General features: G+C 43.3%; 1 protein-coding gene and 1 long non-coding RNA gene across 20 annotated transcripts in view; one reads left to right on the forward strand and one right to left on the reverse strand.

Moving 5' to 3' along the window:
* TSHZ2 (teashirt zinc finger homeobox 2) overlaps positions 1-21,970 on the forward strand; it is a 911,650-nt gene that overhangs the window by 56,596 nt on the left and 833,084 nt on the right. For 12 of the 13 annotated variants that reach the window (XM_031687684.2, XM_031687688.2, XM_031687685.2 and 9 more), the window contains one exon: positions 16,555-16,694. The gene's annotated coding sequence lies outside the window, so the exon portion shown is untranslated. Of the gene's footprint in view, positions 1-4,580; positions 4,653-16,554; positions 16,695-21,970 lie in introns of all 13 variants that reach the window. The other variant, XM_072944418.1, reaches the window with a different exon arrangement.
* The window catches only part of LOC140687461 (uncharacterized), a 91,114-nt gene that overhangs the window by 16,339 nt on the left and 52,805 nt on the right, over positions 1-21,970 (reverse strand). For 2 of the 7 annotated variants that reach the window (XR_012061815.1, XR_012061819.1), the window contains 4 exons: positions 13,594-13,680; positions 13,427-13,512; positions 11,854-12,135; positions 5,205-7,156 (listed from right to left, as the gene is read on the reverse strand). This is a non-coding gene — a long non-coding RNA (uncharacterized lncRNA). Of the gene's footprint in view, positions 1-129; positions 1,796-5,204; positions 7,157-11,853; positions 12,136-13,426; positions 13,513-13,593; positions 13,681-21,970 lie in introns of those variants that run through there. The other 5 variants (XR_012061816.1, XR_012061821.1, XR_012061818.1 and 2 more) reach the window with 5 other exon arrangements.

Raw genomic sequence — 21,970 nt, forward strand, 5'->3', positions numbered from 1 at the left:
GCAGAGTTATCAATGTATGCCTTAGTACAACCGGCACGCAAGGATGCTTTTTAGGCAGATTTTTGGTTCTGATTATCTTGAATTAGAAATAAACAATTGCGGTGATTAATACAATTTCAGACAGCGTGCTTGTGAGAATGGCTATTCCTTTCATTAGCATTATCGAAGCTGAAATACAGAAACAGATTAAATGTACAAACAAACCTGAGATTACATCCTTCTGCTATTAGACCAAACATCAGCGATTTTGTTCCCGCAGAATAACATCATCTGTCACGTTAAATTAATGGTGGGGATTTAAATTTTATTGGTTTTGTGGTTGTGTTTGAATATAATTTGAAAATTTATTCTGGATTTATGGTTATATCAAAGCTGTCAGAGTAAGGAGTTTATAACTAGTTTTATGTTTATACATATTGAAATTAAATTATAATGAATTTTTAAAATTACATTGACGGTCCATTAGAATATATATACATATACATTTTCCTTTATAAAGAAAATGACTTGAGCCTAAGGAAAGACCTCTTGAGGCGACCGGGGGCCCCTGGAAGGTTTTGATCAACAAGGCGACCTCATGAGAATGATGTTTTGAGACAAATTAAGGGAAGATGAGTTTAAGTAGAGAGCGGCAGTGCCTGGGATATGGTACAGACAATACTATTTTCTGAATAAGTGAATTAAATAAAAGTAAACCAAGCTAGAAATCTGCTGCAGCGAGCTATACAGTTAAAAAAAAATATATATGTACATACATCCATGTATATTTGACCTCGGTTACTGCAATTAGAAAACGGAGAGTTAAAACTTCATGACTCTGTGTGTGTGGGATGTGCGTGAGTTCAGGACCCAAGGACAAGAGTTCATGTGTAGGTGATTTATTAGGGATGTGCTGCTCCCAGGTGAGACCAGTAAAGGAGAGATTTCAGGCCGAGCCCCCAGAGGGAGACTGAAGCCTGACCCCACAAGGGAACCATGGAATGCAGGTTAAACGTCCAAGTTGGTCTCAGTTTGTGTCAAGGGAGCTGGGTTTCATAGTCTTACACCAGCCAGTCGTTGAGTAGGGGCTGCCACCTTCCAGCACATCCAGCTTTCTGAAGCTGGAGAGCAGTCTTCCGGGAGAGTAGAGGTGACAGCCTGGAAGCTACGGCGCCCGTAAGCTGGGGGACAGGTGCCCAGAAATGGTGAAAGGGCATCTGTGGGGAGTGCCGGCAGATGTCCATCACCAACAGTAAGGTATCAGGGTGACCTGAGTGCTCTGACCTGTGATGTGACAAATGGATGTCTCATTGATAGAGAAAGGGAATTTGGGAGGGGTCCTGGGAAGGAGATGATGAGTCATGACCACTGGGTATTTAGGAAGAATGAAACACTCAGAACCCTTTCCCTCTCGACCTGCTCTGTTCCAAGCCGCCATCATTTCTCAGCCGGATCACAGCCTCACCAAATTACTTTCTTTCGCCCAAATTTACCACATGTGTGTTTACACCTCTGTGCCACTTTGTTTCCTTCCTGAGAGATGCCTTTTTCACCCTTTTCCATCCTTTTCATCCTCTAACACTCATTTCACTTATTACCTGTTCCGTGAAGCCCATGCCAGAGTTCGTCCATGCCTCTTTGTCTTCCCACAGTCCTCGGACCTCGCTGTCAGCAGGGCTCTTGGTATGCCACACGATTTGCCTATTCATGCCGGTCTCTTCCGGAAAGTGGAAACCATGCCTTATTCTCCTTGCATCTGCGGTTCCTATCAGTGATCAGGACTCCGCTTTCAACTGTGATCTTCAAACCTCATCACCTGTAACCCACAATAAGAAATACATTTTGCACCATGATCTATATATGTTCATGACACACACATACCCAGAGTTGAAACAAAGGTTTCATGGAACAAAATTTACTATGACAGAATGCCACCCACTCTGATATTTTCTCTTCTATTTGTCATTCACACGTTCTGGCCAAAGCCCACCAAACCAATTTACTTACTAATGAGTCATGAGTCTCAGTTTGTAAAACTCTGCTTAGCATAAGCTCAAGAACTATTTGTTGATGTGAATTGCAAAACATTGGCTTCTTTTGAAACAAACTTCAGATATCATGTAATTTGATCCATAAATATCTCAGTATGCATTTCTAAAACATAGAGACTTTTTCACATACAATTTTCATGCCTAAAATACATGATAATTTCTTGATTCAAGTATCCAGCCAGAGTTCAATTCCCCCAGTTGTCTCATAGTTTTTAAGAAGCTGTATCTGATTCCCATTTCTCTTACATTTCTTTTAATCTATTAGTCATTCCTGTCTCTTTCAACCTCATCACAACACCTTAGATCTTTTGTAATGTGGGTTTGCTGTGTGATTTGAGTATTTTCATATCCGCTAGGCAAGACAAGAAAGCAAATGGGACGGATGAAACTCATAAGAAATTTTAAGCACTGATGGCAAGTAAGCTTAGGTGATATGAGGCTTAGGTGATACTCCCAGGCTGTGTTAAGAATAAATCCTGAGTAAGGAGGAATCTTATGGAACACAAGTGGAATTCATGAGATAAGCTAAATATAGAGAGTAAGTTGGTAAACTTTAAGAATGATCAAAATAGAATAGATGGAATGTTTGATGGAGCAAATGAGAGTCTTACTTATAGATAGAAATGGATGGAAAGACCAAGTTAGAATGAATGATCAAGACAGCTCTGGCCAACAGCTATGTCATCCTTAAATCAGCCCTCATTGGAGAGACCCATTATGCTCCTGTTCTTGTCCCTGCATGTGCTTTACCCAGAAATGCAGGAAAAACTCATAGTGACTCATTAGGCTAATTAGCTACAGATAGCTGTGGACAACTGTGTTTGCCGGGATAGAGCAAGAGTGTGCCATTGGTCCCAAGCATCTTCTATTTGTGGTCCCCTTGCTCAGACCTTGACTCCGGTCCTTGTAAACCCACTATGGAGTTGGGGGAGGCTGATGGAGCAGAGAGATAGAGGATGCATGAACGTTTCCTAATCCACGACTCAAGAGGTGTGGTCCTTCTGCTTGCTCGCATTTTACCTTCTGCTTGCTCGCATGTTACCCTATCTCTTTCCCTTTGCTTCTTTTTCAAAAACTTTAAAAAATTATGTTAAGACTTTACTGTTTCAGAGAAGTTTTTGTGTCATAGGAAATTGAAACGGAAGGTACATTGATCTCTCATATACTCCTCGTCGCCACACATGCGCAGCCTCCCCCATTGTCAACAGCACCCATCAGAATGGTACATTTGTTGCAGTCGATGAACCTACATCATTTTCACCCAAAGGCCATAGTTTACCTTAGGATTCACTCTTGGTGTTGTACATTCCGTGGGTTTGGACAGATGTATGATGACATGTATCCACCATTAGAGTGTCATACAGAGTACTTTCACTACCCTGAAAATCCTCTGTGCTCCACCTTTTCACCTCCCCCCCCACCCTTATTGATATGTGTTTAAGATTGATTTAGTAGACCATGATTTAAGCATCTTAATGTGGTCTGTGAAACTTTATGTTCTGTGATAACTGGGTTTCCGCGCCTGGCAACGTGCTTGGAGGTTACCATTGCATTGAGGCAATTTCCCACATGTCTCTGATGCAACCTAATTTTAAGATGCTGAGTATTATTCCTTTTTAACTCACCTAATGCTGGACCCTGTCAGTTGCTGATCTAACCTCCTCACCATCCCCACCTGTGGTTTAAATGACTTAAACTGGTCATTTCTTAATATATGTTTGTAGCCTATCCATACTAGAATCATCTTGGAAGTTCATTAAAATACATATTCCAGGGTCCCACTGCAAATAGAATGTTTAGTGAGGCATCTACATTCTTATAACACTAAGGCTTCAAGCCTAATAGCACAAACTTGATGAGATTGCTAAGGAAAATTGTCCAAAACCTGCAGACAGATCTCAGGATGACTCCATGTCCTTTCACTGTGAGTCATCAGACTCACCCAGGGGTTATTTAATATTGAGGAGAATGCACCTGTGTTCAATTTTCTATTTGCTATTTAGTTAGAACCAGATAACTTAAGTTATATGTTAACTTGTAGATATTCTGTTGGGGAGAAAAAGAACCCTAAATGGTTATGGTTTAGGACTGTAAGACATTGCCTAGTTTTGAATCTCTTAGCAAATTCTTTTCAGCTCCTTTTGAACAATTTAGAATATAAATAAATCCGCATTCCTTGCCTCCCCCTTTGAACCACTCTCCCCATCATTTTGGGCCCCTCATTAATAAATTGAGTAAACATTTTGACACATGTTCATTCTACATTTGTATGTGATTCATGCTTTCAGCTTTTTGAAGATTAACCTTTACTGGGATTCTAGCCCTTTTGTTCATTTCTCCCCTCCCCAGGAGGGGAGGCACGATCCCTTCCTCTTTACCCGTAACAGTTGCTTATTTTGATACCTGGAGGAAAAAAAGGGAAGGAAGGAAGGAAGGTCTTTCCATTTATGCAGGTGTCTATTTGTATGTTTCTAAAATAAACACTGTTGAGGTTACTGTTTTACCTTTGGCCACCATTCTTGGTGATTGTGCTGTCTCAAATGCATTTAGGTGCTGGGCTAATTTCCTGTTTCACTGACCAAGTGATGGTTCTATTCTCTGGAATACATTAGAGCGTCCAGGGTAAGTGTGACCCGAAGTTTTAATTAGCTATCATTTAAAATCTGATTTCTAGCGGTTTGCATAATCATTTGGAACAAGTTTCTTTGGAGGTAGGGTCACACAGGGGAGAGTGGTCAGCCAAGCAGACCTGGGCTGGAATCCCAGTGCTGCCACCTTATCATCGCGTGACCTTGGGGAGGTCCCTCGAAGTCATTTGCCTTTCATTTGAAACGCGGGCAACGGCAGCTGCCTCACAAGGTAGTTCTGCAAGTGAGAGGGGAGAGCTGGGATGGAGGAGTTCAGAGCTCACTTCTGAGACCAAGCACTCAGACTGAGTTCAGGTCCTGCCACACACAGGCTTGTGACTTTGAACGAGTTGCCTAATGTCTTAAAGCATCACTGTCCTTATCCAAAAAGTAAACGACAGTTTCTACTTTGTAGGATTATAGTGAATTGCCATGTTCCTCAACATTACTTGTTCAAATATCACCGTCACATATTTTGTTCTATCTCCACACCACCTCGCACACTCATCACAAATTTTGCCATATTTGGATACCACTTAGACTGTCATCTGCTTAACAGCTTTATTTATTTCATTAAGCAAACATTTACTGACTGCCTACTTGTCTAGGCACTGTTGTAGTTGGGAGATGCAGCAGTAAACAAATGAGACAAAACTCCCCGCTGTCCTGGAGCTCAGGTCTCAAATTTATTTTAAACAGATACCTGATACCACCTTCATCAACTGAAAACCAGTATCACTTGAAAAAGATGATGATTTAAGAAATGAAAATAGTAAACGCCGAGCAATGTTGGCCTCACAGAATCTAGCTGGACATGTTTGCCTTTTCTTTGTTTAAAAAGATTTTCAGTTAGAGAGATGCTTGAGACAGACTAGTACCAGACGAGGTTCGTCCTTGATGTAACTGGGAACGTGGATAGAGACCCAGGAAAGGGGTAACTTCTCTCAGCGTGGGATGCGGTGTTGTTCAATTGTATTGTCCAGGTTAATCACCAGGCACACAGGTTCCACCTTTGGAGTTGCCCTTTGGATGCAACATCATGCACTTAGCACAGTTCCTGGCACTGAGCAAATACTTGATGAAGGTACCTTTTGGCTGCAGCAATGTTCGTCGTAAAACAGAACATGTTCCTCTGTGCACCTGCCTGGGTAGGAGAGGTCTGGAAGTTATTAATTACTCACAGGTTTCATGTATGTTTTCACGAGGCTGCTGTTTTCCTATTCCATCTTCGAATATGCTTTCAGAGCTTCGAGAGCTCCTGGGCATCTCATCTTTGTATCATTTGGCTCCTAGTACTAAAAGCCACATCCTGTTATGTTTGGTTGCTAGGTGGAGAAATGTTATCATGGGCTTCAGCAATAATTTATCCACAGAGCTCAAGGAGTTGTCATGTTCTCCTGACAGTGAGCTGCAGCACTTTATCAGCCGGCCTGTAAATCAGGCGTGTGTGGGTGCGGATGCCAGCACTGTTTGATCTCTCTCAGACGCTGTAATAATCTGCTTTTGTCTGATTGATTCCTTCACATCACCACGCACATTGCAACAGGGAGTGGGGTGCCCTCTGTTTATCTCGGCTGGTCATCTGCAGGAGGCCAACAGGGCAGAAAATGCTCTTCGTGCCGAGAGGGAAGAGTTTTTGGAATTAGGGCCTTTCCATCATATCCCTGAGCTGGTTTCGTTCAATAAATCAATGATAGCAGAATTGAATGCGCCATAAATACCTCAAACCATATCTCTTACAAGAATGTAAGAGTAATTCATAGGAACAGGAAAGGTAACTTTGCGGGAAAGAATTACGACCCCCTACAAGCCACAGGCATTCAGGGCTTTTTACTGGCTGTGTTCACATCTCACCCTTTGAACTCTGGGGGGAGGAGATTGCACCGCTGACTTGTGTTGGCTTCCGGAAAGCGCAGGGGGTAAAACTGAGGAGGACGCGGATCCTGTTAAGACCGGTCACTGCTTTTCAATCTGAAAATGAATTTTTCTCAGTTTCTGTCGGCTCCTGTTACGTATGGTCCCTCTTTATCAAGGGATGCGTTCCATCATCATAATGCAGCAAATTAGGCTCTGCCATGTGATGGGTTATGAGTCACTTCTCTGCTACCCCCATGCCAGGCTCTCTTGTGTGAGTTTCACCAACCTTCCTGATGTTTAAAAATTCTCCCTACCCAGCAAGCTCCATCCCTGTTTTCTGGGCTCCTAGTTTCTGACAGGTATTTTGGGGCATATTTTGGCATCCCCACCCCCCAGGAGTTGGGCTGAAATCTGCCAGGGGATGACTGCCTTGGGCATGGCAGCAGCTTGCTGTGCGGTGCCCCCAGGAGCAGCCCCGGACGTCCACGCCTGCCTTAGCTGAAAGCAGAGGTCAAGCTGTATTGTAGATGTGATTGACTAAATCCCATCGGAGGGGAGGATTTTGTTGTAGCATCCCCCTCTTGGATGGTGGCAAGATGAAATTACATACAGAGGCCTTTCAGCTCAGAAACGAATGTAGCTCTAGGAAAAAAAAAAAAGACAGCTTGAGTTGGCTGTTTTAGTGCAATCAAAGACACACACAGTTGTTCTCATTTTCATAATGGGCATGAATAATATTAATGACTATTTATTCTACTATATATATTAGAAGCAGTGAAACTTCATGGTTAGAGTAGGAGTGGGCAAACCATAGCCAGGGGGCCAAATCCAGCCTGTCACCTGTTTCTATCAAGAAAGTTTTATTGGAACATGGCCACATGCATTTATTTCCATATTGTCTGTGCTTTCTGCTGCAGCAGCAGAATTGAGAAGCTGTGGCAGAGACCATATGGAAAGCTGAAAATATTTACTATCTGGTGGCCCTTTACAGAAAACATTTGCAAACTCTTGGGTTAGAGGGTTTTTCTTGGAGCCAGACTGCCTGCTCCATCTTGACTTTACCACTTACCAGTTGCGTGACCTTGGGCAAGTTACATAACCTTTCTGACCTTTGACTTCCTCGTGTATAAAATGGGGATTATAATGACACTTATCTCATCAAGTTGGTGGTAGTCTGATGAGCACCTTAGCTATAACAAGCGGGTAACACTGTTCCTTCTGAGTGGCTCTTACCTGTTCCCTCCTTGTGCCCATTTTGAGCAGGCGCACCTGACCTCCGCCTGGCACCTAACTGCTGATGTCCTGTGCACGCCACGCCTGGCCATTCCCTTGTATGAATTCACGTGAGTGGACACGTGCAGCTCAGAAATTTTGAAAAAGACCAGGGCAGACTTACAGCCTTCCCAAACGAGGATGCTTTTACAAGGACTTCAGAATATGTTCCCAGAGTTAGTTAGAAGATTTATTCCAAGGTCTACACAGAATTGAGTTATTCTGGCTGATCAAATTAGAAAGATAGTGGCCTCAGTGGTGTTACAGGATGATCTACAGTACACTGGAGAGTGCATGTTCACTCTTTACAATTTTAAAAGACTTAGATGTAGTTTAAACAAATTGAAGGTTAAATCACCCATCTGAAACCCTTGACTTCTGAAGACCATCTTGAAAACCACTCTCTATAATCTCCCAGCAAACTTTCCCTATAAAGGGCCAGAGGGTGTTTGTTTTAGCCTTGCATCTATTCAGCTCTGCCACTGTAGCATGAAAATGGCCATCGGCGATAGGTACCCAAATAGGCAAGGTTGGTGTTCCAATAAAACTTTATTTATAAAAACAAGGGGTGGGCCGTGGGCTCAGAGTCTCCCAATCTTGCTCTACCATCTCTCTCTTAATATAGCTTGTGTTTAGTCCTAGCCCTCCGTTCTTTATGGGAATTAATTTGTTCATCTTAATGAGGAGCTTATGTGTATGTAGACTGATAGCTTCATCACGCATCTTTACCAAGGAGGAAGTTGAGGGACAAGGGAATTAAGTAATTTGGCCAAGGTTGTACTGCTAATAAGTGAAAGAAACAGGGTTTGAACCCAGCCTGTCTGCTCAGAGTCAGTACATTTAGCCACCACTATCCTATACTCCCTCCTTTAGTCTTAGTTCACCGCTCTGCTATTCTTAATAAGAAAGTCATTCCAGCCTTTCTGCTTCTTCATGTATCTATAAAGACTCCTTTATAGAAGACAGTTATTTTTACTATATAGCACAGGGAATTATATTCAATATCTTGTAGTAACCTATAACGAAAAAGACTATGAAAAGGAATATATGTCTGTATATGTATTAGAGAAACATTATGCTGCACGCCAGAAATTGACACATTATAAACTGACTATACTTCAATAATTGAAAAACAAGAAGATTAATTTTTAAAATTTTCAAAGTGGCTCCTGTTGGATCAGGAAGCAAAGAAGAGAACACTATCTTTATGGATGCTAATGGTTTGGGATCACTTCCTGGGCATGTAACCAGGACAGGGCCAGAAAATTCCCCACTCAGAAGGGAGCCCCACATTGGAGGTTTAATGCTCTTGGTTACCATCCTCAAATCCTTCATTTTATCTTTAAATTTGTGCTTTATAAGTCCGATGGGACATCACTTGTGACAGGGACTTGGAGCCTTGGCTCACACTAGTTCCTGCCTTCTGCTGCCTGTCTGCCTCCCTGGGCGGGTTCCAGCAGCCCACTGCCAGGCCCTGCCTGGTGGCGGCGACTGCCTGCCACCCTGGTGTGGGCCTCGACCCGCTGGACTTACCCCCCAAGTATCCCCATGCCCAAGGGAGCACAACGTTAAAACACAAATGAGAAAACACTATGACTGAAGGAAAGGAAAACATTGTTTCCGTTTTGTACAGGGGCCCCCATTTTCACTTTGCTTTGGGCCTCACGAGTTATGTAGCTGGTCCTTTCTCACTCTCAGTGCTAGCATCACCAGGGAGAATCTCAGGTCCCACCTCGGCCCTGCTGAATCGGGATCTGTATGTTTACAAGACCGCCAGATGATTCCTGTCCTCTCAGGTCTCAGATGCCCGACTCCAGTGATGGTTTCTATATGTGCCTGATGAGCTGCGGGCTTTACAAAGCATTCCAGGTGATTCTGAGGCTCAGCCAGCTCTGGGATCCACTGTCCCACGTGCGTGTTTCCCAGCCTTACCTGACGATCAGAATCACCTGGGGCAAGTCTTTAAAAGCAGGAGCGGCCCCAGCTCTCGCCTCCATTTTCCGAGACTCTCTGAAGGAGCGCGTTGAGAATGTATCTTTTCAACAAGCACTCCGGATGACCCTTGTTATCCGGTAAGTTCGGAAAACTCTTTATAAATGACACTAAGACCTAGCAGCATCCCGGACACCTAACTTGTATCCATATCTGTCATTCACCTGGAGGCCCTGGGTTAACCTTGCTTATAATTTATAAGTGTTTTAACTAGAGCTGCTTCATCTCAAGCATCTGTGTGTTTGCAGGTAGCCGTTAAGAACCATTTCAGTGAATTACAATGAAAATGCAAATGTGTGTGTTTGGGAGGCCTGGTATCATAAAGATATCAAGATCCAGCAAGACAGCCAGGCCCCCGGGGGTTGCTTCTTTGGGCAACCACTGTAGACAGCAGAAGGATCGGGAGGAAGACAAAGAGCAGTGCTTTTATCTAGCAGTTCTCTGCTCTCTGGATATTCTTAAGACCCTTGGGCCATTGCTGGGTGGTGGCGACCAGAAGGTCAAGAGAGTATCAGATGATGTCAGGGATGAACCAAAAATGGTGGGACCCATCCTGTACAAAAGCACAGGGTATCTGGATGTGGGATACAGGCATGGTGGCCGCCGCTGTACCCCAAGGCAGACATAAAGGCTGGGAAGAAGCCGAGTCCCGCAAGGACGCTGGGCTTTGTTGTGGGAAACGCAGTGGGCAGTTACCCTCAAAGCCAGACTAAGGTAGCCAGGACTTCCCTGTCGCAAGCGTAGACTGTGTGCAGAAGCATTAAAGCCTCCAGGGGCCATGGCAGGTCGGCTGGTGACAGGTCCCCTCTAAAGGGGACAAGCCCTCAGTTCAGGCCAGTGTTTGCCATGTGGTGACATGGGCTCAGCATTCCCAGGGATTCCAGTTTTTTGAGAGAAGCCCGAAACCTGGATTTTCATGTTATTAAAATAATGGTGATGAAGCTTGAATTTAAGGGAAATTGAAAACACTGTTCCAGCCGGACAAATCTTGTTTGTGGGACAGATCTGGCCAGCAGGAATGGTTTTCACTCTTTCAGGTTGGCTCACGAGGAGGAATGCCCTAGCAGCCTGTCACAATGGGGTCACACCTTGGTATAATTGTTGAAGGGACATCATGGTTCATGCACTGTGTATGTGAGGGTCTGCCTCTTTCATTCCTAAGAAACTGGGGTCTAAGCATGCTTGACTTCTTGGGCTCTTGTCCTTGCTGGCTCTCACTCACATGCTCTTGTGTATATGTATGTTTATATGTGGATTTTTGCATATGTGCATATATAAATATACATATCTGTACATGTCAGTAACACTATCATGGCTGTAACACTCACAGCTTTCATCTCTTGATTAGTCGATGACCATGCAGTGCTAGTTGTTAAAATCTGTGTTTACATCCAGAATAATTATATTCTGTTACATTAAGGTACACTTGCATGTGAGAAAATATAAAGACATAAAAAAATAAAGAAAATATAAATTATATAGAGATTTCATATTATGTAACATTATATTGTTTCATATTAAGTCTTTCCAAGTGTCAGACTCTGGACAAAAGGCATCGCTGCTTGGTCAACTCTAGACCACTTACGTCCAATTCATTTGTTAAGGAAGGAATCCATGTTCTTATGGTTTAAACCCTTGGTATTCAAAGTGTGGTCCTTGGATTGGCTGTACTGGCATCCATCCCCTGGGAGCTTGTTGGAAATGCAGATTCTCAGGCCCACACCTGACCTACTGAATCAGAATCACCATCTTAATCACCAGGCGATCATGTGCACTTTAATATTTGGGAAGTGGTTGTTCAAGTAGACTAAACCTCATCCTTTTATGTTGGACTCTTTTATATTATGCTGTTCCTTTCCCCGAGACCTTTTATCCTTCATTCTTTGCATCATGCTTAATGCCAAAGGTTCACCCCTGCTCGCGAAGGATCTGATATCCAGTGGGCCTCCTGACTTGCAGGTCAGAGCTTTTTCTTTTATTCCTGGGCAAGTTTTGCAGCCTCTTGTGTTAGTTACCAAACTACTGGGTAGCAGATTATCCCCAAGACTTAAAACAATACACATTTATCATCTCACAGTTTTGATGGGTCAGGAATCTGGGCACAGCCTGGCTGGTCCTCTGTTTTATGGTCTGTCCTGAGGTTGCAATCAAGAGGTCAGCCTGGATGAGGTCTCATCTGAAGTTGGGCAGGACCCACTTTCAAGCTCACTCATGTGGTTGTGGGTGGAATTCAGTTTCTTCTGGGTTGTGGTACTGAGGTCTCACTTCTTTGTGGCTGGAGGCTGCCCTCGGTTTCTTGTGACGTGGACCTCTCCATCATGGCCACTTGCTTTATCAATATCATCGACAGAGAGAGTCTGCTATCAAGATGGAGGTTACAATCTTTTGTAATCAAATCAGGTCAGTCAGTCACATCCCTTCAGTGCTCCCGTATTCTACTGGCAGAAGCAAGTAACTTGATGGGAAAGATTTCATGGTCCCTGAATAACAGGGACCGGGGCCATTCTAGAAGCTGCCTGCCACATCTCTATCTCAGTTTCCTTATTCATAAAATGGGAGAAATAGTAGAATCTACTTCACAGGGATTGAATTAAATGAGTGGATTAAATGAGATAATACTTTCTCCTCAAAGCCCTTTGGTCCCTGGCACATAGGAAGTGCTCAAAAATGTTAGTTGTGTTGCTCTTGTGATATGTTTTTTTAAGCCACTCTACTGATTATTATTACCGTTCTTAGTGACAATAATTACACAAAGAACGAACTCGACATATAGAGATATGTGTCAGGTACTATGCCAAATATTTTACATAAAATTTCTAATTTAATCTTAATGACAACCATCTGAGGTGGGTGCTAGACATGAATGGAGTGAGGAGGGTAACTGAAGCCATATAGCTATCTGGGGGGTGGGGGGGGACAGCACATGCAAAGGCCCTGGTTTGTTCAAGGCTGGTATGACTGAGTATAGTGAATGAGCTTGGAGAGATGAGATCAGAAAGATAAGCCAGGCCCAGCTGGCCTGAGGCCTAGGTGATTCTTCACATTTTAGAAGTGTCTTTTAAAATCCTACATTTTGTTTTCTTATCACCCATCAGTAATCAAAACTTTCTGTGACTCCCACTGTAGTCTGGGTAATGTGACTTGAATTTGGAACCTCTGTGTAGCTTCTACCAGTCAGTTTCTCTTTGCTTCAGCACTACCGCTTTTCAAAATCTTAAAAAAAATTAATCTCTGTGCTGCCCCAGGGCCTTTGCACATGCTGTGCTCGCTAACATTCCTTTCTCTCTCTTGACAATCTAACAACACCTGCTCATCCAATACTTCCTCAAGGGAGCCTTCTTTGACCCCCACCATGAGATTAAACCAGGCTCTGCTGGGAAACCTTCTCAAGGCTTTTGTTCTTTGAAGTACTTCTTACATCTGCAAATAACTAATATATTGATGCTCGGTTTAACGCCTGTCCCCTCTGATCATTTGTGAGCTTCCAAAAGTAAGCGTCCTGTATGACTTATTTACCAAGGTCCCCAGCTCTTAGGAAAAGTGCTAGCAAATAGCGCTCAGTAAATAGTCCTCTGTTGAATGGATGGATGTGTATTCTGAGGCAAGACTTGCTCCCACCTTTACTTACCTGCATCTACTTTTACTCACCTGTACACACATTTGCAGATAACACACCAGTGTATCAAATTGGGGTTTTAAAAATTCAGAGGGAGGAGAATGACTTCTGGCAGACTCTGCAGAGGGATGAAGGGAGCATTTGAGAAAGATCCTTGGAGGTGGTGAAGTTTAGAGACAGATGGTAGAAATTAGCTAACCTGTGCTAGGAGCTTAGATGAGGCTGAATCTCTTGGGCTAGGGGTGAGATGAAGTTAACATTTTCTGAGATGAAGCATAGAAAGAGTCTAAACAACAAGAAAAAAGAGAAACATTTGTCCCAAGAAATGCAGTTCCACTGTGAGAGCAGACATACAGATCGTGGGCCAGTCCAAGGGATGGTCCAGAGTCTGCTTTGGGTGTTATCATTGCTGTATTTTCTAACCTGTTACAGTGCCTCCTTGCTGAAAAACTGACCTTTTAGTTTATGTATGAGTGACACTGGCTGCAGTGTCTCTTCTAATGAGAAGGTGAACAGAAAAAGAATGTCTTAAACCCTTCCTATCGCGTTTAATGAGAGAGAAGTTTTTATCTTCCATTTCTTAATGAAATGCTTCAAAAATGACTTTTAAATCAGAAAGGGGAAGCTGATCACGTCTTGTTCTGTGGTTCTGCATCTCCTGAGCTGGGATGCGCCAAAGGGATTGTAACATGACAAGGAAGAAGTTTCTGTGACCACCCCCAGGCATGTTTGTGCTCACTCTTCCTGCTGAAATGATGGCCTCTCTCGTCCCCCAGCTTGCAGTATTTGCATTCTTTCCATCGCCCTGAGATGCTCCACGCTGGTTACATCACTCCATGGCTGTCATCATCTGTCCATCTTCGGGGAAATGGCAGAGTGAGGTTTAGAGAGAAATATGTCTGAAAGGCTTGCATACTAAATGGTCCAAGAAGCACATAAGTATTTTTAGATGATCCAAAATCACAGGCTGTTCGACCTTCTGGACATGTGTCGCTGTTTCATCTGAAAGGGAACCATCGCAAGAGTATCCAGTGCTTAAAATATTCACTTTTTTTTAATGCAAGTTTATCTAAAGTATTTTTTTGACTGGAAAAAAAAAGCCACTCATTCTTTGGATTTCGTTAAAGTAAGAATAAAGGTGTTTGCTTTTTTATTTCTTTCCTTTTTCCTCTGGGTCTGTTCCCGATTAACCTCATAAGCACTTCATAAATCTTGCATCTGGGTAACATAACACCACACAGTGCTTTTTAACCAGAACATTTTGTTTTTTGAGTGATCTGGCGCTGAGTCTTGGAAAGTGGCAGTTCTGTGGAAGGTGGAAGGACTCTGAGCCCTGGCTGGGGCAGAGGCTGCCAGGACACACCGTGGGATCTCTGGAGCGTCACTGGAGAGCTCTCTGTCCTGCAGTGGCACACAGCTTCATAGTCACGTAGACTTACTTCCGATTCCCACTTCTTGCTTTTCTAAATTTTCTGAGTCCTCTGAAATAAAAGCGGTTTCTTAAAGCTCTGTTCCAATTCTCTAAAACACAGAGGTGTCTCTTAATTTCCACCAGATACCAAGAAATTTAATTGAGGATTTAAGTTTGGTAGGTACTATCTAATCAATCTTTGATTTTACTGGGGATAGTGGAGAATGTGTTTATATGATGTATAACCTGCTTTGTCCTAAAAGAAATATGAGGCAATACACATACACATGCACAAAGTAGTAAATAAAATGAAATAATAGGAATAAGTAAATACAGAAGTTTCATATCAGGCAAAATAAAACATATAAAATCAAGAACATATAAAAATTAGTAAACATCACCATGCCCACCTAAAATTGAATTTTAAATTTCACTCTGAGCTTCCTGATAGCCAAAGAAAAAAGGGCATGGGTCACATAATTGGTTTCATAATTCTCATGATCAAGAAAACCAAAAGTATTGCCAATCCTTAGGAGATAAAAGGTACTTCGTAAACTTGAATTTGGAAAGTCATCTGACATAGGGGCATGGAGGGATAGATGAATTATGTAACAAATAGGATGGTTTCCATGGGATAGTACCTTGTAGCATCATTTAAGAAAAACCAAGAAAATGAATGCCATTACAGCAATTCAGTAAAGGGTTTGCATAAAGATACCATGGCCCAAGAACAAGGCATACAGGTAGAGGAAATAATTAGGAGAATCAATCTGCTCTGTAGCATGATTATATAAAGAAATGAATGTCAGGTCACTTTTATAGAGATTGTCCCTTGGGTTGGCCAGTGAGGGGCATGAAAACCGTCCATCTAGACTGGGATGGGCTGGCTGAGCTCTCACCTGGGAGCACCGAGCTCCCATGTGATTCACAGGGACACATTTGACCTCTTGAACAGATTAATGGTTTAGTTGACAGGGACTGCTTAATTTCAGAGCCACGTTATGGGGGTTTCTCAGCCAGAGTGCTGCATGTCTGGCTGTGATTGAGGCTATGCCTCTCAGGCAGGGCCCAGAGCTTTTAATACGCCTTGGACAGAATATTAAACACCTTGTCATGCCTCAGTCTTCTTAATCATTACTAATGATGATAATAAAAATAATGACAATTTTCAAGGCAGAGACGAACAAAGGCAAGGCAGTGAGTCGTAGAGTCGAGCGAGGTGTCACGGAAAGAAAGCTGGAGAGCAGGCCTGCCGTGTAACCCAGGCAGTCCCTCTTCTGCATCTTCAGGTTCTCCCAATTTGTGAGTGAGGCTGTTGCAGGGACTCTTAAAGTGTTGTCCCCTGATCTGCAGCATCAGCATCAACTTTACCTGGGAACTAATTACAAACGTTGGTTTCTGGGCCCCGCTCCAGACCTACTGGGTCAGAAACCTGGGGTGGTCCCCAGCATTCTGTTTTTCAGCAAGATCTCCGGGCGATTCTGGCGTATGCTAGACTTTGAGAACTGCTGGAGCTCAGACTAGGTCTTCTTCCATGACTGTGGTTAGAGTGCTACAAAAACGACCCCAACTCTCTGTCTTTATTTGTATCCACACCTGCTGCACGTCCCTCTTATTAGGGGGCAGAGTTTATTTCTTCAGCCCTTGAATATTTGCTAACATCGTGTCTTGCTTTGGCGAACAGAATACGCAGAAACGATGGGTGCTGTTTCCAAGCCTCTCAGTTTCTCTCCTTGTCTCCTCTTACAGGTTCTCAGCTCCCTGCCGCAAGCCTGGGCTAACTTGGCAGAGGATGAAAATTCACATAGAAGAGAGCTGAGTCATTCCTGCAGAGACCATCCTCCGTCAGCCAGCCCGCGGCCAACCTGCTAGCTGACCAAGACGCAGAAGTGAGTTCAGAAAATACTAAGCCAACCCACAGACTTGTGAGCTAAAACAAATGGGTGTTGCTTTTTTTGTTTTTTAAAGGTGCTGGGTTTGTGCGTTTTTTGTTTGCTTGTTTTTTGTTGTACAGGATTATCATGGAAATAGTGATACAGAGTAGAGATTCTATAAATCTGCAATTCTAGCTGTTTTCACCTTAATCTTGTGTCAGCAACCCCCAAATCACAGATGACAAACTTCAGGTGTGAAAGCAATGTAACTTTAATTTTCCTTGACTGAATTTGTTTCCTCTTCGGAGCCCCCATTCCGTCATCAGGTGGGAAATTAGTTATTTAATTCTTGGTTAATTCCAGGTAATCTAGGTCAATACATCTATGGTAGATGTCATTTCTAGTTACGACTATTTCCAGCTCTTCTCTCCTGCTGAGTGCACAGGATGATGGCACTTCCCCGCCTCCTTGGAGTTGGTTGTGACCACAGAACTGTTTATGGCCGGTGAAATGTGAGCAGAAGCGGGTCACACAGGCGGACGCAGGTACTGGCTGATACGCGATTATCCGTGTTCTCTCTCCCTTCAGTGATGGAGGGGCATGTTGATATATACATGCTGCAAAACGAAGTAGCCTGGCATGCTCTGCTACCTCGTGGAGGTCAGCTGCCCTGGAGGGTTGCCGGGGCCTGTAGCTGGCTTTTCGTGAACGAGAAATAAAACTTCGTTTCCAGTCATTAAGTTTTGGAATCCCAGAGGTTCGTTATCCCAGCCTAGCCTAGTTATCCTGACTGATACACTGAATTTTCTCAGTCAATTAAGTGTCTTCCCTGCTTCAAACTCTCTCTCCCAGTGTATTAGGTTTGCTAGGGCTGCCATAACAAAACACCACTGACGGGGCGGCTTTAACAGCAGAAACTAATCTTCTCACAGTTCTGGAGGCTGGAAGGCCGAGATCAAAATGTTGCTGGGTTTGGTTTCTTCTGGGGTCTCTCTCCTTGGCTTGTGGTTGGCTGCATCCTCATCGTGTCCTCGCATGGCCTTTCCTCTACGCCTGTGTGTCCCCAGTGTCTATGTTTCCAACATTGCTTTTTTTTTTTTTTAAGACACCAAATTGGATCAGAGCCCACCCCAACGGCCTCTTTTTAACTTAATCATCACTTAAAAGACTCTGTCTCCAAATATAGTCACATTCTGAGGGCTTAGGGGATAGGACCTCAATATATGAATTTGAGGGGACACATTTGTGCCCAGAACATCCTGGAAGTGCCTGTACTTTCTAAAGGGACTTAAATAGGGCTCTAGATCCAGCGGGTGGTTGGGATGGGGACAGTGCATGGACTTGAATCTGTCATACATCCAGGCCTCTTGGTTTCTGGTTGTACTGGTCACACAGACTGCTCCTGCTCCCTGCCTGTCCTGACCCACATGGCCGGTTCCTCCACTCTGTTGGCCACATTTGCATCATTCCTGACCATACAGGAAGAAAAAAACCATCCTGGGCACACTAGCGTGAACAGTACTGGGAACTTCCCCAGGGGCACCTGACATTCGGGGAGGTGCCTAACACTTCTGCTCCACTGCCCTCACACAACCCGCTGCACTGAGAATTTCTCCATCAAAGCTTGCCACCTTTTTTTTAAGTTTTCACCTGGGGACCAAAGCCCAGTGCCCTCTGTTTTTGGATCTGTAGAAATTCTTTGTAGTTTCTATCATTTCCACCCATCTTGGGGCTATTCTGGGATATGGGATATATGTGGGGGCGGGAAGTGGGCCTGGGATTTAGGGACCCTTTCTAGGGACCTGCACTTCCACCAGCATCTAAATCTATTTGCTTTGCCTCTTTCTCTCCCAGCCTCCAGCTGGGTGGGAAAAACCTGCTCTGCCTAATCATGCATTCTTTGGTAAACCAAAAAATTTATTTTTTTGTTTTTTTTCCTGAACCTTGGCTTTGAAACTCAAAACCTGAGTGTTTGACAGGCTTGTCATCTGGATCCTCTATGGTCGACCTAGCTGGGGGTACGACACGTCAAGCTCTACTTTGAATGGAGAAGAGCCATGAGTTGGGCATGAACTGCTGGGAATTAAACACACCTCACTTAACATATCAAAATTCTTACACCCCTGCATTAGAGTAGAGGAGTCTGCCTGGTAGGATTTCTAACACCAACAAGTAAGACTGTGAGTTCCACTTAGAAAGAATTCAGCTTTCATAGTCAGAACTTAAAAGCTTTGGTTTGTTACCCAAGTTCAAGGTCAGAAAGAGGGGGACAGCTGCTTGGTTTCAGCTGACCACTGGGAAAATTAAAGTCGTTGATTCAGAGGTAGGGTTTGAAATATCGTGCAAAAAATGGAGAATTTCAATATGTGAGCAACACTGATATTACATAAACATCATGAATACTCCCAAGCCAAGCAAGAGCATCTTGAGTGCAGAAATGAATTTGTGATTGATCTAAAGAAGGATGAATAGAGAATGATCTATAGCATTTGTCTGAAACCTCATAAAATTGCACCCAAATACTGGTTTTCCCCAATTTCATTAGTTGTGAATCACTATGTGAATAATGTGTGCCCAAGTTAAACATGAGGGCCTAGGAGATATTTTAAATTAAAAAAAAGTTTAATTCTCTAGGATGAGTTTCTCCTTATGATCATTCAGGTCTAATACGTTGAGATTAGGGCGTTTAACATCCGATTTCTCATTTCCCCTCGCAGATCTCTGTTTTCCATCATCATTTATTTCTCCCCTCTCGTCCTTTCTTTGTGTCATCTTGATCGCTCCCAATTTTTTCTGTTTTTTTTTCTTTTCACCTTATTCTCATTTTCTTCCTCTTACAGAGGAACTGAAAGCAGAGCAAGGCAAAATGTATTTTAAAAAAATAAAGGATGGTTATGGAAGCCAGTATTTAGAGATGTGAAAGCCACGCAGAGACTAGTAATTATCAAAGTTCGCAACAGGTGACCTATGGCCAGCTTCAGCTGTCACAGTGGTTCTCAACAGAACCTCCTAGGGGACACTTTGAAGTGTCTAAAGACATTCTGGTCATCATGATTTGTGGGGATGGTCAGTCCTCCATAAGAATTATCCAGACCAAAATGTCAGCAGTATTCCTGAGGTTGAGAAACCCTGAGAGATAAGCATGTTTGTTTTGATCCTCTCAAGTTTTTTTTTATTCGAATGAACTGCCAACGTTTGGTATATGAAGAAGGAAGTCAAGACTTTAAAAAAAAATCAGCAGAAGGACCTGGCGACACTGCATCCTCATTCCCTCCATGGCTGAGTAGAAGCCATTCTCCTCAGAGAGGGCACATGCTCCCCATTTCCAGTTATAACACAAACTCACTTCATTTATATGTATTATTTTCCTAGACCTTGTAGAAAATTGACTTTGCAACCTTAGTCCTGTGGTTGGCAAACCATGACCTGCAGGCAAAATGTGACCCACCACCTGTTTTTGTAAGTAAAGTTTTATTGGGACACAGTCACGCCCTTTCATGTACATATTTTTCTGTGGCTGCTTTTGTGCTCCTTTGAGTAGTTGTGACAGAGACCACATGGCCTGCAGAGTGAGAAATATTTACATTTTGGCTCTTGACAGAATTTTGCTCACCCTTGACCTAGTCTGTTCAGTTTGTTTGTTGTTAATGTTAATCTTTGTTTGAACTCAGGCTTCCTGTCTGCATCACTGTCATTAGTCCAGACAGGAAATGGCAGTGTGCTTGATCACATAAGCTAAGGTCAATTTTGTTTAGGGACCCAGGCTCAGTCAATACTTTCATATATTGACCATTGTAATAAAACAGTGGTCAGGATCCTCAGCTGAAACATGAGTAATCTTCTTCTTCATCTTTTTTTTAAAATTTAATGGAGGCACTGGGGATTGAACCCAGTGCTAAGCATGCACTCTACCACTGAACTATACCCACCCCCCATGCATAGGCTTCTGAACAGGATTAGTAACACGGACTAGACTAAAATTCACGCTAACTATTCTTTACTGTTGTAAGTGAAAGACATTTACTCCCGTCGTGATTGGCGTAACATGTGGCCGTGAGTTTATAAACAAAATGCCACCTGCTCTGTGGTCTTTCTTAGACCATCAGTCTTGGAAGAAATGAGAAATGAATTTCTTTATGTATTCAGTTGATTGCTTGGCCACCACATAATAAAAGCATTTACACTATGCTTTGTTCCTTTATTCACTGATTTAGTTTAGGGGTCAGCGAACATTTTCTGTAAAGGGCCAGATAGTAAATATTTTTGGCTGCGAGGCTCAGGTGATCTCTGCTGCCGTGGGGCGAGAGCAGCCGTAGGCAGTAGTAAATGACCGTCCGTGGCTGTGTTCAAATAAAACTTTATTTATAAAAATAGGCAGGGAGCCAGATTTGGCCCTAGGCTGTAGTTTGTGATTCCTGGTCTAGTGACATCATTGTTGAGGGTAGGGGTAGCCTAATAGTAGGATTCCTCATTTTCATCCTCATTTTAAATTACCAAATGCTCAGTCTGTGCCTTGTGCCAGCGGCCCAGGGACCTTTATGCTGAAAGAGCAGCTGGAATGGGAAGGGGAGGTGACTTCTGTTTTGGATGCTGCTGCTGGCTCAGTCGAAAGGGAGTACCACCTAGATTCAACCTGGGTGGGCGCGGTGAGAGGAGCACCTACTTGCCCCGACACAGGATAAGGTAACTTTCTCATGAAGAGAGGAAGAGCTGGTGCCTGCTCATAGCTGAGGGGCAGAGCCCGCAGCAGGCTTGCTGGGTTCTGCTCCCCCCACATCTCCATGTCCTCCTCTTCACGGTCTCTGGAGGCTCTTCAAACATGGGCTGTTCCCTCCGAGATATGCAGCCTATGAAAGCACTAAGTGATAATTGACTCTACCAAGGGGATATTCTTTTATTGGGTGCTTTCAAAATCTTTTCTGTGGTTTATTTTCTTCTGATTATAATAGCCACATTTGCTCCTTATCAAAATTTGAATAAGTATAAATAACGCCTGATAACCTACCATTTACTGAGCGTCTCATTTACTCGGCACAGGGCAAATCACACACACATATGCATCATCCTAAGACTCATGACAGATCTCTGAGGTTGCTAGTTTTAGGCAGGAAGAGGTTAAGTGACATGCCCAAAGTATATAATGGAGTCAGAATTTAAGCTTAAGAGTTGTCTGATTCTGAAACCCACATTTGATTTTTTTCACTCTGCCTTTGAGAAGAAAGGAAAAATAATCACCTGGGATTTCCCTAAGGGTACACTGCTGTTACCTTTGCTGCATTCCCACCCCACCA

This window comes from Vicugna pacos, chromosome 19 (genome assembly GCF_048564905.1).
Source record: "Vicugna pacos chromosome 19, VicPac4, whole genome shotgun sequence".
In the NCBI taxonomy this organism is placed as follows: Eukaryota; Metazoa; Chordata; class Mammalia; order Artiodactyla; family Camelidae; genus Vicugna; species Vicugna pacos.